Here is a 21,037-nt window from a genome sequence, read left to right as displayed (position 1 = left end):
GATGTGGAAGCATACCTCACCGTGTTTGAACGTATTGCAGAACGTGAGCACTTACCACTGGACAGATGAGCTGAGGTAGTTGCTCCATTTCTAAGCGGAGATTCACAAAAGGCCTATTACGATCTGAGTGGAGCGGATGCTATGGACTATATCAAACTCAAAGGCGAAATCCTGGCAAGGCTGGGAGTAAACACGTATGTACGCGCACAGAGGGTGAATTTATGGAATTTTGTGGAGCATCAGCCAGCCCGCTCACAAATGCATGATCTCATCCATCTAGTAAAAAAATGGCTGCAACCAGAGGCTTTGACGTCCGCACAGATGGTGGAGCGTGTTGTTCTAGACAAGTACCTGCGGTCCTTACCCGCTAAGATCCAGAGGTGGGTTGGACAGGGTGACCCAACTACTGCTGACCAGTTGGTGAATATGGTCGAACGCTACAATGCTTCTGAAAGCCTACTCCAAGGGACATTAACACCCCACTCGCTCCCCAAGAAATCGCTGGAGAGTCCTGCGAAACCTACTTCATCTTCAAAAGAAGAGAACATCACAATGAAGGGTAGCAGACCTACAAAGGACTATGGAGGTGGTACGGGCTCACATCAAGCCAGCAGACCTCGTCTGGGATCTCCATCGAGGAGACAAGGGCCTATACAATGTTGGCGATGTCGCGGGCTTGGCCATGTAGCAGCTAACTGCCCAATGACTACAGAGCCAATGGACTGTAACGTTATGAGGTGTCTTTCGTTATATGTGCAGTCAGTCTGTGTGGCGGAGACCCTCACTGGAAATGAACAACACGGGTGCCACGTCGAGGTTGACGGTTATAGTGTGAATGCCGTCTTGGATTCCGCCAGTCAAGTAACTTTGGTACTTGCCAGTTTGGTGGACTCTAGCGCCCTAACGAACTTAACCGTGGGCATTAGTTGCATCCATGGGGATACTAAGAACTACCCCACTGCCTGGGTTACTCTTGCCACGCCAGTAGGGACCAAAAGACATCAGGTGGCAGTCATAAAGTCTATGGGACACAGTGTAATCCTGGGGAGAGATTTTCCCTTATTTTGGGACTTGTGGAACTTCAAAAGTGGCATGAACCCTCTAGTTGAAGACGGTACTCCGGAGCTAGCCCCTGATCCATTGCAGCAAGACGACGGAGAACCCATCTCAGAGGAAGTACTAGAATCTGCAGACTCTCCTCTGGCTGTGTCTGCAGGCGAGGCAGACCAGCTAGAGGATGTTTTAGAAATGCCTGATCTTGAGGTGGCCCGTGGTAAGTTCGGGACCGCTCAGCACCAGGATCCTACTCTAGCAAGGGCGTGGGAAAACATAAAGGTCTCCGAGGGAAGACCATTGTACCCAGGGGCTCAAAACAAATTCCCACACGTGGCGGTGCAGCAGGATATGTTGTATCACATAGACAATGTGCGAGGGGTGGTGGTAGAACAACTAGTGGTACCTAAGTCCTTTCGCCAGGTAGTTTTGGAGTTGGCACATAAACATCCCTTGGGAGGACACCTGGCAGTAGAAAAGACAAAACACCGTATTCTGCAACGTTTCTTTTGGCCGTGTCTAGTGGGAGACGTGACCCAGTACTGTCGGTCATGTCCTACGTGTCAATTGACCGCACCTATGTCACATTTTAGAAGCCCCTTAGTGCCCTTACCAATAATAGAGGTGCCCTTCGAGAGGATAGCAATGGATATAGTCGGTCCATTAGTTAAATCTGCCAGGGGTCATCAGTACATTTTGGTAGTATTGGATTACGCCACGCGTTATCCCGAAGCAGTGCCCTTGCGGAATGCCAATGCGAAATCAATTTCAAAAGAGCTGGTTTTGCCACACCGGCATTCTGAAAGAGATACTTACGGATCAAGGGACCCCCTTTATGTCTCATATACTTAAGGATTTATGTAAACTACTAAAAATCTCCCATTTGCGTACCTCAGTATATCACCCTCAGACTGACGGTTTGGTGGAGCGCTTTAACAAAACCTTAAAGGGAAGTTGAAAAGGGTGGTGGATAAGGACGGAAGAGATTGGAATGCCCTACTACCATACCTCCTGTTCTCTATATGTGAGGTACCCCAATCCTCCACAGGCTTTTCACCTTTTGAGTTGGTTTATGGGCGGTGTCCTAGAGGCCTGTTAGATATTGCCAAGGAGACTTGGGAACAAGAGGTGACTCCTTATCGCAGTGTAATTGAACACATAACACTTATGCAGGACCGAATTGCAGCAGTTATGCCAATAGATAAAGAGTGTTTAGAGCGCGCAGAACATGCCCAAAGCACAGTATACAACCGAGCGGCAAAAACACGAGTCTTTCAACCCGGAGACAGGGTGTTGGTATTGGTGCCTACCGTTGAGAATAAATTTCTTGCGAAATGGCAGGGACCATACGAAGTGCTGGAACGAATAGGTGAAGTAAATTATAAAATACACCAACCAGACAAGAGAAAGCCCGAACAAATATACCACATAAACTTGCTTAAGGCCTGGCGGGACAGGGAGAGTCTGGTGGCAGGAGCTGCCCTTGAGGATGGGCCTCGAGGGGCACCACCTTCTAAGGTGAAGGACCCCCAGGTAGCTCCGCCAGAAGTGGGTATTGCAGACACGTTATCCGAAAGCCAAAAACGAGAGACCAGGGAGTTCATACAGAGGAACGCAGATATTTTCTCGGAACTTCCTGGCCGGACTCACCTAATTAAACATGACATTGTTACTGATCCACAGGCGCGGGTACGGCTAAAACCATATCGAATTCCGGAGGCTCGGAGACAAGCCATTGCCTGGGAAGTGAAGATGTTAGAGCTCGGGGTCATTGAGGAGTCCCGGAGTGATTGGGCTAGCCCTATCGTACTGGTGCCCAAACCGATGGGACTATCCGATTTTGTAACGATTTTCGGAAAGTAAATGAAGTATCGAAATTCGATGCCTACCCGATGCCAAGAGTCGATGAACTGATAGAGAGACTGTGTTCGGCCAGGTACATATCCACTATTGACTTAACAAAAGGTTATTGGCAGATTCCCCTCACGGAATCAGCCAAAGAGAAAACTGCCTTTGTTACGCCCCAGGGATTATTCCAGTACCGAGATATGCCATTTGGGTTGCATGGTGCCACAGCCACCTTCCAACGTCTAATGGATATTGTCCTAAAACCCCATAGCCAGTATGCATCCGCATACTTGGACAACATCATTATCTTTAGCGATGACTGGGACACGCATTTGTCCAAAGTACAAGCCATCTTAGACTCCCTAAAAACAGCTGGGTTGACTGCCAATCCAAAGAAATGTACGTTGGGATTGGAAGAGGCTCGCTATCTGGGATATAGCATAGGGAGAGGCGTCGTGAAGCCTCAAGCCAATAAAGTGGACGCTATTCAAAATTGGCCACGACCGGTAACCAAAAAACAGGTTGGAGCTTTTTTAGGGATCGTTGGTTATTATAGGCGGTTCATCAAACATTTTGCGACCATCGCAGCTTCTCTCACAGATCTTACTAAGGGGTCGAAATCTGTCACAATAAAGTGGAACGCAGAAGCAGAGGAGGCCTTTCAGCGATTGAAAACAGTCCTCTGTGACCAACCAGTGTTGGTTGCACCAGACTTTAAACGGGAGTTTATTGTCCAAACGGACGCCTTTGGGGTGGGACGCCTTTTTTGTCTCAAGAAGTAAATGGCGAGGAACACCCAGTGGCCTATCTAAGCAGAAAGCTTACGAGAGCAGAAAAGAACTACAGTGTAGTTGAGCGGGAAGCCCTGGCTGTGAAATGGGCCCTGTGCACCTTGCGCTATTATTTACTAGGTCGCCAGTTTAGACTAGTGACGGACCATTCGCCCCTAACGTGGATGTCCCTGGCAAAAGAAGGCAATGCGCGGGTGACACGCTGGTTCTTAGCATTACAAGGGTTTAAATTTTCCGTTGAGCACAGGGCGGGCACAGCGCACAGAAATGCAGATGCGTTGTCTAGAACGCACTGCTTGGTGACTCGTTGTGTCCGACCCCACGGGCTCGAACAGAGGAGGGGGGTGTGTGAGGTGCCAAGGAGAGAGGTACTAGAAAACAGGTATATTTCTCCCCGTTTAAGTTAGTCTGACATGACTTATTAGTTAAAAACCCATGCTGACTCTGTTTAATCACTGCATTCTTGTCCACCTTCTTCCCCTTTTTGAAGATGGGGAGAGGTACTAGAAAACAGGTATATTTCTCCCCGTTTCATTTCATATGTCTCCCTGTACTGATGATGAAGCCAGTTTATTTCACTGTAATCCAGTCCTGGTTTCCTTAGTGATCAGCATGGAAAGGACTGGTAGTTCCCCCTCCACTTATTCAATCCAGGTTTTGGTTTCCTGACTGGTCCAGCTGATATAATCAGGAGGAGCTGGGATCTCTCAGTCTATCTTATCTGCTGAGCTGGGAGCTGACACAGTAAGATTACATGGACTTGTTTGCTGTTATATAGGTTTATTTTGTAGCTAGCCTGCTATTGTTAGTTAGTGGCCAGACGGCCTTAGATGTTTTATTTCATGTTTGGCATGTGTAACATTGAATAACAAGTGTGCACAATAAATATGCCGTGTCCATATTCATGTGGAACTTGCTAGTCTGCTGAAGTGACTTCATAGCCACACGCTTGTGCCAAAGCAAATATCCCAGCTGAGCTATCTATTCCCCACAATAGGAACAACGTTTGCTCTTCTCCAGTTTTCTGGGACTTCTCCTGTTCTCCAAGAATTTTCAAAGATTATGGAGAGGGGTTCAAAAATTTCTTCTGCTATCTCCTTCAGTACTCTGGGGTGTAATTCATCTGGACCTGGAGACTTGAATTCATTTAGGTTAGCTAAGTGTTTCCTCACTATAGTTCTGTTTATAGATATCCTGGATTCTTCTATTCCCTTAATAGGACAGTGAAGAACAGTTGATGTTACATTTCCTTTCTGAGAGAAAACAGGTGCAAAATAGGAATTTAAAAGTTCGGCCTTCTCAACATCCTTTCTCACCATTTCATCATTTTCATCCTGTAAAAATCCTATAGCATCTTTGACTTTTCTTTTACTTTTGACATATCCCCAAAATCCTTTATTATTGCTTTTGACATCTCTTGCAAGCCTCAATTCATTGTCAGCTTTAGATAATCTGATTTGTGCCCTGCAGGTTCTACAGACAGCATTATATTCTTCTTTAGATATGCCTCCCTCTTTCCATTTTATGAACATTTCTTTCTTCCTTTTTAGCATGTGCTTAAGTTCTGTGTTCATCCATCCTGGTTTCCTTAAATGCTTCCTATTCTTCCCTCTTTTCGAAATTGTTAACAATTGTGCTTTGAGAATTTCATTTTTCAAGATTTCCATCCTTCCTGGACATTTTTGTCCTTAAGGATATCCAGCCATTGGATCGCTCCAATTCTCTTTCTGAATCCCTTAAAATCTGCCTTTCTGAAATCTAACCTTGACGTCTGAGTCTTCACAGGTCTTTCTCCTCTAGTTATCCAAAATTCTAAAATAGCATGGTCGCTACCTCCTAGGGTTCCAGCCACTTTTACCTCCTCAACCATTTCCTGCCTGTTTATAAGGATTAGATCCAAGGTAGCAGTTCCCCTTGTTTTCTCCCCTAGCTTTTGGAAGATAAAGTTGTCAGCAAGAGAGGATAAGAATTTCTTTGACCTGTTAGTTTTGCCTGAGAGAGATTCCCAACAAATGTCTTGATAGTTGAAATCTCCCATGACAACTATGTCATATTTTTGGAGAACTTGGCCATTTGATGCATAAAGAGTTCATCCATATCTTCAGCTTGCACAGGCGGCCTGTAGTAAATGCCTACAATGGTGTCCTTTCCATTGTTCTGTCCTTGTATTCTTACCCAAACAGTTTCCACAGAACTCCCAGTCTCTGAAGCTTCAATCTCTGTGCAGATATACGCGTTTCTAACATACAATGCGACACCTCCTCCTCGTTTATCAAGTCTGTTTCTTGCAAATAAGTTGTATCCTTCTAGTCTTGTATTCCAATCATGTGCATTGTCCCACCAAGTTTCAGTGATTCCAATGACATCATATTTCTTTTCCTGCGTTAGTAGTTCCAATGAGAGAGAAATTAAATAGAACATCTGACTTTTTTTTGTGGTTGCCATTATACTGTTAATAATGGCAATCGCTACACCAGCATTGGTAAAAACTGACCCAAATTATGCTCTCTGGGGTCTTGGCTACCCTCAGCAGCCGAGACCCTGAAGAAATTCCAACGCTAGGGGGCGCTATAACTTTAAACCTCAGCGCCATTAAAAAGCGGTGCTGTGGTTTAAATACCCTTAACTGTCGCCGATAAAAGGTGTATCGGCGATCGATAAGGGGCTAAATGTAACTCTCATGATTCTTCCCGCTCGTGCCAATAGCCGGCAGAGCAGGGGAGAATGATGAGAGCCATGTTCAGCATCCGGCACCAGGGAACAGCACTTACTGCAACGCTTCTTCCCTGGCGCCCGCCCGTGTGGTACTGATGCGGCACTCACATGCCACACGTGCATTACTCACACGGACACTGACATCTCTGGTACCAGAAATATGAGGACGTGTGAAAGAGTCCTTATAGCAGGTTTTATGGTTGGCAGCTGTCACACACTAAAAGACTTTTTATTGCAAAAAATAGTTTTTGCATCACCACATTTTGAGAGCTATAATTTTTCCTTTTTTTTGGCCCACAGAGTCATATGAGGTCTTGTTTTTTTCAGGATGAGGATGACGTTTTCATTGATATAATTTTCGGGCACATGTCATTTTTTGATCACTTTCTATTCCGATTTTTGGGAGACAGAATGAGCAAAAACCAGCAATTCATGAAATTCTATTTTTTTTTCTTTGGGGGGGGCGTTTATACCATTTCGTGTGTGGTAAAAGTGATAAGGCAGTTTTATTCTTCGGGTCAGTACGATTACAGTGATACCTCATTTATAACTTTTTTATGTTTTGTCGCTTTTATATAATAAAAACTATTTTATAGAAAATTGATTGTTTTTGCATCGCTTTATTCTGACAGCTATATATTTTTTTTGCTGATGATGCTATATGGCAGCTTGTTTTTTTGTGGGACAAGGTGAAGTTTTCAGCGGTACCATGTTTATTTATGTGATATCCATCTTTTGATCACGTGTTATTCCACTTTTTGTTCGGCAGTATGATGATAACGCATTGTTTTTTGCCTTGTTTTTTTTTATGGTGTTCACTAAAGGGGTTAACTAGTGGGACTGTTTTTTAGGTCGGGTCATTATGGACGCGGCGATACCAAATATGTGTACTTTTATTGATTTTTTCCTTCATTCCAATATTTATTTAGTGATAGAATAAATATTGATTTTTTTATTATTTTCAAAAAAATATTTTTACAATTATTTAATTTTTTTTTTACTTCTTTCTAACTTTTACACTTTGTCCCACTATGGGACAATCATTTTTTGCAGACTGATTGCTTCTATAGCATACAGATTGTTATGGTCGGCGGAACACGCTAAATAAAAATATAAATAAAGCGTGTTCGCCACCCTGTGTCCACCGTGCGGCAGATGTAGAAACCGCTGCTAAAGAGGCAGAGCACAAGGATGTTAATGTGCACAGGGTTAAACTGCACCTGGTGCACAAAAACAAACTCAGTTGTAGTCACAGAGCTGCAAACATAAACATATGTAAAGTAACGCTGAAGCAGTCTGTTTCACACACAGAGCTGCAAGCAAAACACATATACAAAAAACGCTGAGTCTGTTTTAACTTCACAGAAGCTCAGCGTGACAGACGTGGTACAGGGTCACAGGAGTCACCAAGAGTGACAGGCCTGACTCCGTCTAGACCTACCGATAAACGTCTGACGCAGTGGCGTTGCAACCACGAATGCACATTGGGCTGCAACTGCAGCGCGGCAGGAACAGAGCCGCTGGAAAAGCACTGAAAAGACACTGGCGCAATTCAGGGCGCAGGCTGCTGCAACAGGTGAGGCTTGATGGCGCTGGCGCTGCTAGAGACTGAATCCCACACACTCTCACAGACGTATTTTCAGAGGGAAGGGGTTTCTTAATGAGTCAGTCACCAGTCCAAGCATCCATCACCATACACACAGCAGCAGTATGAAAATACTAGCGCATGGCGTAACAGCCATGCGCACTTTTTATAGCGTACGGGACCTTCCGGAAATCTCCAGAGCAGAACCAATGAAATCAGGAGCAGGACCTGAGCACCTGACTCCTGGACTCCAATGAGAGCTCGTCCTGTGAGCATGCTTAGAAGCTGGGAAAAAGGACTTAGGCTAAGTGCACACGTACCGGAACTCTCGCGGAAATTACCGCGAGAATTCCGGAATTCCAGTCCGTGGGAAAATCGCATTTTAAATTCCCGCGATTTTCCCGCGGAAAAACTAGCATTTTGCAAGCGTATTAGCTTGCAAAACGCTAGCGTTCTCCAAACGATCTGTAGCATCGCTTGGAGAACTGATTGACAGGTTGGTCACACTCGTCAAACACAGTGTTTGACGAGTGTGACCAACTTTTTACTACTGAGGCCGCCTATGCGGCATCAGTAGTAAAAGATAGAATGTAAAAAAAAAAAAAAAAATAGTGTTATTCTCACCCTCCGACGTCCCGCGCATCCGTTCCCAGTAGTCCTTTGCGAAAATGCCCGCGATGACGTCAGTTCTCGCGGGAGCGCGACGTCTCGCGGTAATTCGCGATGACGTCGCGCGAATTACCGCGAGACTTCGCGATCCCGCGAGATCGGACGCCATCGCGGGCATTTTCGCAAAGGACTACTGGGAACGGGAGCGTGGAGAGAGGCGGGAAGGCTGCGCGGGACGTCGGAGGGTGAGAATACAATATTTTTTATTTTAAATTCTATTTTTTACAGGGATATGGTACCCAAAGCCCGGAGGACAGCCTCCTCTCCTCCGGACCGTGGGTACCATCCGCAATTGTTCTGCTTACTTTCCGCATGGTGTGCACAGCCACATGCGGGAAATAAGCGGAACAATGCATTCCTATGGGTGCGGGATCGCCGCGATTCCGCAAAATAATGAGCATGCTGCAGTTTTTACCGCAAAGCGATTCCGCCGCGGTAAAAACCGCAGCATTAGTACAGCATTGCGGAATCCCATAGGAATGCATGGGATGCTTATTTTTCGCATTTTCGCAGCAAAATCGCGCGGTTAAAACTGCCGCGGAAACGCGAAAAAAAGTGAGAATCTGGGTTGCTGCATAGGCATAGAAGGACCCAGATTCCTTACACAGATGAAGCAGCATCTGCATGTTATAGAAGCTATCAGCTCTGCACTCAGTGCACAATGACCTGGAAGACTTCCTGAAATGCACTGCTCATGACAGGAAGTTTCTCAGCTCTGGTAACCTGGATGTCGTCATGGCGACATCGGGTTACCATTGCAGCGATCGGGACCCCGCACCATGCCGTGTTGGATCACAGTATTCCATGGCTTAATGTGCCAGGAGTGGTCTGTGACTGCTCCTGGCACTTAGTGCCGGGTGTCAGCTGTGATAATCAGCTGACAATTGGTGGCGATTGTCCGCGCACCCCCGTGTGCATAGCCGATCGCTATGGCGTATTATACCATTCATTGTCATATTGTGCTGAGTCACATGGATGGTATAGTCCATATGATGGCAGAAGGGGGTTAAATTGGGAAAAGATTTTTAGGAAGCCATCCTCGACGTCTCTTCCAACTTCCAACACTAGATCACCATGGTGAATGTGTTCCGTGATGCAACAGCCACGTTATTGTTTTCAAAGGGGTGTTTTTAGTGTCAGCAGAGTTCACCTATCGTTTCTTGTGGATCCCCTCTCAATGATGAGTCCAAATAAATATCAATTTAAAACAAATTATCGGCTTGTACAGGAAGAGTAAATACATAGTTGTTGTATGGCACTGCGCCCTGCCTAAACGTGAGAATTTTTTTTTTTACTAGCATTAAATACAAATTTGTAAATGCAGATGAAGTTGATAGAAAGCCACAATCTGTGTCCTCCCAGTATTCCTCTATACACATCTCAGTATTTAGATCACTATTAGTGTGATCTTTTTCCTTTCAGCATTTCTCTGTATTCCAATCACAGATAGCACAATATGCTTCAGCCGCAGGGCAATAAGTATTGCCTACGATTGTAGAGTTCTAAATCACATTTTCACAGTGTGAGACATGAAATAGGCATAAAAACTTTTTTTGCCTAGAACACAGTCAGTGGACACTTAGTAATTCCCCCCATTTACTGGAATATGCAGGTCTTCAAATCCATTTGTAGGAATCCAGATATTAAAACTACAAAACAACAAACATTTTATTTTGTAGAAACAGATTATTGAAGAAATTTAAACAAGTTAATTAACATTTAGCCAACCCTAGACATAGCAGTCGAACTATAATCGTGCTGTATCAGAATACTAGAGGAAGGGGAGAGCAGAAATTCTTGATGCAATAACGCAACTGCCCCAGAACAAAGGTGAACTGTACTGCAATGTTAGGAACAGGATTGATTGTCCAATGTCTAATGCCAGACTCCTTCAAACATCAACTACCTGGTGGGGCTCAGCGCTAAACAAAACCCAAGAAGCAAAATGAAGGGGCTTTTTTTTAACCCCTTCACCCCCAAGGGTGGTTTGCACGTTCATGACCGGGCCAATTTTTACAATTCTGACCACTGTCCCTTTATGAGGTCATAACTCTGGAACGCTTCCATGGATCCTGGTGATTCTGACATTGTTTTCTCGTGACATATTGTACTTCATGTTAGTGGTAAAATTTCATTCAAATAACTTGCGTTTATTTGTGGGAAAAATGGAAATTTGGCGAAAATTTTGAAAATTTCGCAATTTTCCAACTTTGAATTTTTATGCCCTTAAATCACAGAGATATGGCACACAAAAAACTTGATAACTAACATTTCCCACATGTTTACTTTACATCAGCACAATTTTGGAACCAAAATTTTTTTTTTGTTAGGAAGTTATAAGGGTTAAAAGTTGACCAGCGATTTCTCATTTTTACAACACCATTTTATTTTTAGGACCACATTTGAGGTCACTTTGAGGGTTCTATATGATAGAAAATACCCAAAAGTGACACCATTCTAAAAACTGCACCCCTTCAGGTGCTCAAAACCACATTCAAGAAGTTTATTAACCCTTTAGGTGCATCACAGGAATTTTTTTTGAATATTTAAAAAAAAAATGAACATCTAACTTTTTTTCACAAAAAAAATACTTCAAGTTCAATTTTTTTATTTTACCAAGGGTAAAAGGAGAAATTGGACTGCAAAAGTTATTGTGCAATTTGTCCTGAGTACGCTGACACCGGATATGTGGGGGGGAACGACTGTTTCGGCGCATGGCAGAGCTCAGAATGGAAGGAGCACCGTTTGACTTTTTCAATGCAAAATTGGCTGGAATTCAGATCGGACGCCATGTCACGTTTGGAGAGTCCCTGATGTACCTAAACAGTGGAAACCCCCTACAAGTGACCCCATTTTGGAAACTAGACCCCCCAAGGAACTTATCTAGATATGTGGTGAGAACTTTGAACCCACAAGGGCTTTACAGAAGTTTATAGCGTACAGCGGTACAATTAAAAAATCATATTTTTTCCACAAAAATGATCTTTTCACCCCAATTTTTATTTTCCCAAGGGTAACAGGACCCTAAAAGTTATTGTGCAATTTGTCCTGAGTACGCTGATACCCCACATGTGGGGGTAAACCACTATTTGGGCGCATGGCAGAGCTCGGAAGGGAAGCAGCGCCATTTGACGTTTTTGTCTGGAATTGAGATCGGACACCATGTCGCGATTGGAAAACCCCTGATGTACCAAAACAGTGGAAACTCCCCACAAATGACACCATTTTGGAAACTAGACCCCCTAAGGAACTTATCTAGATGTGTGGTGAGAACTTTGAACCCCCAAGGGCTTCACAGAAGTTTATAACATAAAGCTGTACAATTAAAAAAATCATATTTTTTCCACAAAAATGATCTTTTCACCCTCAATTCTTATTTTTCCAAGGGTAACAGGACCCTAAAAGTTATTGTGCAATTTGTCCTGAGTACGCTGATACCCCACATGTGGGGGTAAACCACTATTTGGGCGCATGGCAGAGCTCGGAAGGGAAGCAGCGCCATTTCACGTTTTTGCCTGGAATTGAGATCGGACATCATGTCGCGATTGGAAAACCCCTGATGTACCTAAACAGTGGAAACCCCCCACAAATTACACCATTTTGTAAACTAGACCCCCCAAGGAACTTATCTAGATGTGTGGTGAGCACTTTGAACCCCCCAGTGCTTCACAGAAGTTTATAGCGCCCGGGCGTGAAAATAAAAAATTCGTATTTTTTCCACAAACATAATCTTTTAGTCACCATTTTTTTATTTTCCCAAGGGTACCAGGAGAAATTGGACCACAAAAGTTGTTGTCCAATTTGTCCTGAGTATGCTGATACCCCATATGTGGGAGAAAACTACTGTATGGACACACGTCGGGGCTCGGAAGGGAAGTAGTGACGTTTTGGAATGCAGACTTTGATGGAATGGTCTGCGGGTGTCATGTTGCCTTTGGAGAGCCCCTAATGTACCTAAACAGTGGAAACCCCCCACAAATGACCTCATTTTGAAAACTAGACCCCCTAAGGAACTTATCTAGATGTGAGGTGAGCACTTTGAACCCCCAAAGGCTTCACAGAAGTTTATAATGCCAGGGCATGAAAATAAAAAAATCGTATTTTTTCAACAAACATGATCAATTAGTCCCCAAATTTTTTAATTTCCCCAGGGTAACAGGAGAAATTGAACCACAAAAGTTGTTGTCCAATTTGTCCTGAGTACGCTGACACCCCATATGTGGGAGAAAACTACTGTATGGACACACGTCAGGGTTCGGAAGGGAAGTAGTGACGTTTTGGAATGCAGACTTTGAAGGAATGGTCTGCAGGTGTCATGTTGCCTTTGGAGAGCCCCTAATGTACCTAAACAGTGGAAACCCCCCACAAATGACCCCATTTTGGAAATGAGACCTCCTAAGGAACTTATCTAGATGTGTGGTAAGCACTTTGAACCCCCAAGTGCTTCACAGAAGTTAATAATGCTCGGACGTGAAAATAAAAAAATCATTTTTTTCCACAAAAATGATATTTTTACCCCCAATTTTTTATTTTCCTAAGGGTAACAGGAGAAATTGGACACCAAAAATTGTTTTGCAATTTGACCTGAGTAGGCTGATACCCTACATGTGGGGATAAAACACTGTTTGGGCGCATGGCAGAGCTTGGAAGGGAAGGAGCACCATTTGACTTTTTCAACTCAGAATTGGCTGGAAATGAGATCAGACGCCATGTTGCATTTGGAGAGCCCCTGATGTGCCCAAACAGTGGAAACCCCCAATTCTAACTCCAACCCGAACCCCAACACACCCCTAACCCTAATCTCAGCCCTAACCCTAGCCCTAACCCTAACCCTAGCCCTAACCCTAATGGAAATAAATACATTTTTTTATTTTATTATTTTTCCCTAACTAAGGGGGTGATAACGGGGGGTTTGATTTACTATTTATGGCGGTTTTTATGTTTGGCAGCTGTCGCACGCTAAAAGACGCTTTTTATTGTAAAAATAGTTTTTGCATCACCACATATTGAGAGCTATAATTTTTCCGTATTTTGACCCACCGAGTCATGTGAGGTCTTATTTTTTGCGGGATGAGTTGACGTTTTATTGGTACTATTTTGGGCAGGTGACATTTTTTGATCACTTTTTATTCCGATTTTTGGGACGCAGAATGAACAAAAACCAGCGTTTCATGAATTTCTTTTGGGGGGGTGCGTTTACACCGTTCTGCGTGCGATAAAATTGATAAAGCGGTTTTATTCTTCGGGTCAGTACGGTTACAGCGATACCTCATTTAGGTCGTTTTTTTATGTTTTGTCGGTTTTATGCAATGAAAACGATTTTATATAAAAAATAATTATTTTTGCATCGCTTTATTCTGTGAGCTATAACTTTTTTATTTTTTTGCGGATGATGCTGTATGGTGGCTCGTTTTTTGTGGGACAAGATGACATTTTCAGCGGTACCATGGATATTTATATGCGTCTTTTTGATCGCGCGTTATTACACTTTTTGTTTGGCGGTATGATAATGAATCTTTGTTTTTTGCTTCGTTTTTTATTTTTATTTTTTAAGGGGTTCGCTAAAGGGGTTAACTAATGGGAAAGTTTTATAGGGCGGGTCGTTACGGACGCGGCGATACCTAATATGTGTACTTTTATTGTTTTTTTTTATTTCTAAAAAATGGATTTATTTGGGGGAATATTTTTTTTTTTTTATTTTAACACTTTTTTTTATTTTTTTTTTTACATTATTAAATAGTCCCAGGTGGGACATCACTGTCCTGTGACAGATCAGCAATCTGTCACAGGCACTGCAGAAGGCTTCCTCATGCCTGCGCTTTGCAGGCACTGAGGAAGCAAGCTTCCTGCAGGCCCCCGAAGCCCCCGTCGCCATCTTGGATTCGGGGGCCTGCAGGAAAGGAGCCCCCCGCAGCAGCGCTGCACATTGCGCTGCCGTGGGGGGATCAGGGAAGCATGGAGGGAGTCCCCTCCCTGCCGATGCTTCCCTTTAACCCCCGGTACACCGCGATCATGTTTGACCGCCCCTGACACATTGTGCCGGGTGTCAGCTGTGATAATCAGTTGACACCCGGCCGCGATTAGCGGCGCTCACCACGTGGGCGCCGCTGATCGCGGTAGACGTACTATCCCGTCGATGGGCATAGGGGCCCGGGTCCCATGGACGGGATAGTACGTCTCATGTCAGGAAGGGGTTAAGGAGTCTTTCGGCACATATGTAAATTGGGGAGCTCTCTTATAACAGTCTCCAATTTGTGGTGGTCTCATCAGAGCTTAAGCTTAAATGTAGTTGGTTGGATTAATTGCTGATGACCCTGAGGATTTAATGAGTGCTTTTAAGATAGTACCGTATTAGGATCAAGCTTAGGCTAGTTTCACACTTGCTTTTTTTTGCAGCGCGTTTTTCCCGCAAAAAAACGCATTGAAAAAACGCATACATAAGCATACAACTGCTGCGTTTTTTTCAAGCATTTTTATGAGCATGCATGAAAAAAACGCAGCGTTTTTATGCGTTTGTATGCGTTTTTAGCGCGTTTTTGCCGCGTTTGCGTTTTTTTCCAACATTTTTAGGTGGCCCCTCACACTACCCAAACCATGACTTTACTAACCCTAACCCTGACCCTAACCCTAACCCTAACCCTGACCCTAACCCTAACCCTAACCCTGACCCTAACCCTTAACCAAATCATACTTAACCCAAACCCTAAACCCTAACTAACCCTAACCCTAACCCTGACCCTAACCCTAACCCTAACCCTGACCCTAACCCTAACCCTAACCCTAACCCTGACCCTAACCCTAACCCTGACCCTAACCCTTAACAAAACCATACTTAACCCTAACCCTAACCCTAACCCTGACCCTAACCCTTAACCAAACCATACTTAACCCTAATCCTGACCCTAACCCTGACCCTAACCCTAACCCTAACCCTGACCCTAACCCTTAACAAAACCATACTTAACCCTAATCCTGACCCTAACCCTGACCCTAATCCTTAACAAAACCATACTTAACCCTAATCCTGACCCTAACCCTGACCCTAACCCTAACCCTAACCCTGACCCTAACCCTTAACAAAACCATACTTAACCCTAATCCTGACCCTAACCCTGACCCTAATCCTTAACAAAACCATACTTAACCCTAATCCTGACCCTAACCCTGACCCTAACCCTAACCCTGACCCTAACCCTAACCCTAACCCTAACCCTGACCCTAACCCTTAACAAAACCATACTTAACCCTAATCCTGACCCTAACCATGACCCTAATCCTTAACAAAACCATACTTAACCCTAACCCTGACCCTAACCCTAACCCTGACCCTGACCATAACCCTAACCCTAAACCCCCTTAACTAACCCTAACTCTAACCCAAACCCCTAAATTCCATGGTTTAAAAAAAAACGCATATGCAAAAAAACGCATACATGAGCATCCCAGTGCGCACATATGCGCATCCATAGGCTATAATGGCCATTTTTAGCGCAAAACGTGCGCATATGTGCGCATGCGCTTTTTTGCAGGGCCAAAAAATGCAACATGCTGCGTCTGGAAAATCCCAACGCACACCCCAAAAAAACGCAGCGCATGAAAATCGCATACATGCGCTGACCAGTGCGCAGGTATGCGCACCCATGTTAAATATAGGGGAAAAACGCACGCGCAGGTGTGCGTTTTTTTCCAGCGCTAAAAAACGCAAATGTGAAACCAGCCTTAGTGGGATGATTTGAAGCAACACTGGATGAGGAGGAGGTTGTGTTTATTGTAGATTCACCTTCCTTGTTCATTGTTGGGGTGTCACTTAATCTTAGAAGGATAGGTTGGTCTGATGTTATCACACTACCATTCACATGTAGATTGCATTTCATTTGTTGTCCACCTAGGTATCTGTTGTTGTATTTTTTGTAGACACCAACTGCATTTTCCTTTCACACAAACACAATCTCTGCAACTAAACAAGCGGGCGCTCTTCAAGACCCTGCATACACAGAAAAGCTACACAATATCTTCCTCTGTGACTCTTGGATGCAAATTATTAATGGTCATTTTTGTGTCTTCTAAAGGGCTAAAGACAGACTCTTTTAGAGTCGGCCCTACTGAAGAACTGTCCTCCTTTGTGACAAGTGTCCGTGACACGTTGGTTAGAGCCTGTGCAATAAATGTGGTGAAGTCTTATGCTGAGTAGACATGGGAGCTGTGTATGCATCATTCTGTACCAGTTTAGTAAGAGGTAAAGTTTGCACAAGGGAAAATGAATTTCTAGACATTCCCGGCCTTTTTTCACAGTGTTGGCAGCTGTGATCTTCATCTTCTTGGTGAGGATGTGGGAAAGTTCCAAGTCAACATGAATGCCATCATTGTCCATATCTTGTAAAGAGGAAATCTGTGGTCTCCCAGGTTCATGGTGAACTACGTTTTTTTCGCATTCCTTTAACAGTGTTCATTACATGTGAAGAAATAGTTTTCGGCTGTGAAATTTTGATGGTCTTGGTAAAATTTATGGGTGAAGATGACCAACCTTGTGCCACAGGTGAGTTAATAGTTACGGATGGTGCACTCCTCTTTAAACTTTGTTTTTCATGAGCATCCATCAGATTGGTTGGTTTTCCTCCGACACTGATCTGCTGCTTTCCAGTATTCAGCATCTCATGAGCATCTTGCACTTTACAGTTTATACGGAAATGTGCATCTTTGGCAAACAATTTCTCACGGACATCTTTTATACGTAGCTTCAGATGCACATCTGTTACCCCTATCTTCTGATGGGCATCAAACGCATTCTGATAATTGGTGGGGGCTAAACGACTAATCATTGTAGGCTGTATCCTGGATCTCATACCTCCCATAGCCCCCCTGTTATTAATCCTGTACGTTCCCATTCCCGCCATCACCATGCCCCTTTTCCAGATCACTTCATCCAGCAACATGTCCGCCATATTTCTTCTACAAACCTGCACCTTCCCTGCAGCAACTGTGAAGGAAACCACGTTTTTGTTTTTAAGGGTGCTTATGATGCCCGCAAAAAAGGTTTACACAGTATGATGATGTGTACCCCCCAAGGGGAAATGTTTGTCAGCCCATACTCTTACTGAATGGCCATTAAAAGTATAGGAGACCCGCTCCAATAAATTGGGAAAAGATTTTTAGGAGGTCCTCCTCCACATCTATTCCAAGGGGTATTGGAGTGCATCCAAATTTGAATCAGCATAGGCTGACATTATGGGAGGTGTTCTGCCTTCATACACGTTGACACGATGTGCACTCTAGCATACAGCATAAACCACCTTCTATCTTCCAAAATAAACAGACCGTTCTCTGTAGTCTAACTTGTTTATTGGTGAAGAGTATAGAACATGTGGTAAAACTATAACGAATACAAACGACATGGGTATTGGGCAGATGATTACACAGCTAACACAATTACAAGAAATATACAGTGTGATGCAAACTTTACATAGAAACACACAGGTGTCAAATTACATTTACTGAGCACTGACTGCTATACAGCTAATAACATCTCTGTACAACACTGCATTGCAAGAAAAGATATTAACCTTACTAGATATGCTTTACCAGGATAACGAACTCAAGTAGGGGAGTTACAGGAAGACAAGTAAACAACGTGCGTCCTATGATATACAAAGAAGAAAATGGCATCTCCCTCATCAAGAATACATTGCTTCAATCCCACATGCATCATTCTGTTAAAGACACAGGCTGTAAAGCAATTTAAGACACAGCTATAAATTCAGTCACCACTAGATGGTGCTAACTAAACCAGCACATAATGCAAACATATTTGCCCTATATTCAGAGGGCAGAACAGGAGGTGCAAATTAATAAAAATGGGAACTTTGGTTGGGTTCAAAGACTTATTGGGGTGTATGTACAGTGCCTTGCGAAATAATTTGGCCCCCTGGAACTTTTCAACCTTTTCCCACATATCATGCTTCAAACATAAAGATACCAAATGTAAATTTTTGGTGAAGAATCAGCAACAAGTGGGACACAATTGTGAAGTTGAATGAAATTTATTGGTTATTTATTTATTGGTAAATTTTTGTGGAAATTCAAAAACTGAAAAGTGGGGCGTGCAATATTATTCGGCCCCTTTAACTTAATACGTTGTTGCGCCACCTTTTGCTGCGATTACAACTGCAAGTCACTTGGGGTATGTCTCTATCAGTTTTGTACATCGAGAGACTGAAACTCTGGCCCATTCTTCCTTGGCAAACAGCTTGAGCTCAGTGAGGTTTGATAGAGATCATTTGTGAACAGCAGTTTTCAGCTCTTTCCACAGATTCTTGATTAGATTCAGGTCTGGACTTTGACTTGGCCATTCTAACATCTGGATATGTTTATTTGTGAACCATTCCATTGTAGATTTTGCTTTTTGTTTGGGATCATTGTCTTGTTGAAAGACAAATCTCCGTCCCAATCTCAGGTCTTTTGTAGACTCCAAAAGGTTTTCTTCAAGAATGGTTCTGTATTTGGCTCCATCCATCTTCCCATCAATTTTAATCATCTTCCCTGTCCCTGCTGAAGAAAAGCAGTCCAAACCATGATGCTGCCACCACCATGTTTGACAGTGGGGATGGTGTGTTCAGGGTGATAAGCTGTGTTGCCTTTACGCCAAACATATCGTTTGGCATTGTTGCCAAAATGTTCAATTTTGGTTTTGTCTGACCAGAGCACCTTCTTCCACATGTTTTGTGTGTCTCCCAGGTGGCTTGTTGCAAACTTTAAATTACACTTTTTATGGATATCTTTGAGAAAAGGCTTTTTTCTTGCCACTCTTCCATAAAGGCCAGATTTGTGCATTGTACAACTGATTGTTGTCCTATGGACAGACAGTCCCACCTCATCTGTAGATCTCTGCAGTTCATCCAGAGTGATCATGGGCCTCTTGGCTGCATCTCTGATCAGTCTTCTCCTTGTTTGAGATGAAAGTTTAGAGGGACGGCCGGGTCTTGGTAGATTTGCAGTGGTATGATACTCCTTCCATTTCAATATGATCACTTGCATAGTGCTCCTTGGGATGTTTAAAGTTTTGGAAATCATTTTGTATCCAAATCCAGCTTTAAACTTCTCCAAAACAGTATCACGGACCTGCCTGTTGTGTTCCTTGGTCTTCATGATGCTTTCTGTGCTTCAAACAGAACCCTGAGACTGTTACGGGCTGGCGGAACGCACCAAATAATAAAGAAGGCATAACGTGTGTTCGCAGCTTGGTGTCCACCTTGCAGAGATGGTAACTGCTGCTCGGTAATGGCGGACGTTATATGGCGGTACACTAGAGGAACACACGGGGTTAACTCCACCTAGTGTGTACAGAGGCGGACTCTGTTACCTCACAGAGCCGCCCGACCACCAAACACAAATGCCGCAGCCTGTTTATGCTCACAGAGCTCGGCAATGTGAGCACTGGTGTATAGATACAGAACTCTACCCCTGAGACACTGGGATAGAGACCCTCTAGTCACACTATTGCTCGGCAACACAACTGTGGTGCCAGGAAGAACCTAAATTAATAAATAAAGCTCACTATGTGCCAACTGCACCGCTCTGCTGAACACCACTAACCACCTGGACAAGGGAGGAAAGCGTTAGACTTGCGCAAGGCATCACACTGTCGGATGCAGCTGCTAAATGCGATACTGAAGGTGCCCAGAGCTGGACGGCACCATATGGCACTGAGTGAGGTGTTGAGATGTGGTAACACCATGGCGCAGACCAAGCCACTGACAGGCACTTACTCTAACTCTATAGCCCTATAACATGCATATTCAAGGGACGGGAGTCTTAATGAGTCAGTCACCAGTTTCATGCATCCATCATCACTCACACAAAATACAATTGGAGTCTATACTAGTGCATGGCCAAGTGGCCATGCGAACCTTTTATAGCAGCATCCTTCCGGGACCTTCCTGATGGTCCAATCCGATTTGGAGAAGGATCTGAGCATGTGACCTCTGATCTCCAATGAGAAATAGTCCCATGGGCATGCTCAGTGGACCGAAAGGAGGACTTATTCCCTGGAGTAGCTCGCTGCTGACCAGCATGCGTTGCTATAGCTAGACCAGAGGTGGCAGCAGAATCCAATCCCACAGTGCTAGTCTGAGCAGAGCACCGGGATTGACGAACCATAGAATCATATAGTTGGAAGGGACCTCCTGGGCCATCTGGTCCAACCCCCTGCTCAAAGCAGGATTCGCTAAATCATCCCAGACAGATGTCTGTCCAGCCTCTGTTTGAAGACTTCTATTGAAGGAGAACTCACCACCTCTCATGGCAGCCCGTTCCACTCATTGATCACGCTAACAGTCAAAAAGTTTTTTCTAATATCTAATCTGTGTCTCCTCCCATTCAG

At 44.0% G+C, this 21,037-nt stretch overlaps 1 pseudogene; it reads right to left on the bottom strand.

Annotated features, from left to right (window-relative positions):
* Positions 1 to 17,603, bottom strand: part of LOC141101089 (polymerase delta-interacting protein 3 pseudogene) — a 52,090-nt pseudogene extending 34,487 nt beyond the window's left edge.
* Positions 17,604 to 21,037: the final 3,434 nt, after the last annotated feature.

Source organism: Dendrobates tinctorius, unplaced genomic scaffold, assembly GCF_039654945.1.
Source record: "Dendrobates tinctorius isolate UK_male_01 unplaced genomic scaffold, ASM3965494v1 ptg000114l, whole genome shotgun sequence".
NCBI classification, from domain to species: Eukaryota; Metazoa; Chordata; class Amphibia; order Anura; family Dendrobatidae; genus Dendrobates; species Dendrobates tinctorius.
This window is presented reverse-complemented; position numbering and strand designations above follow the sequence as displayed.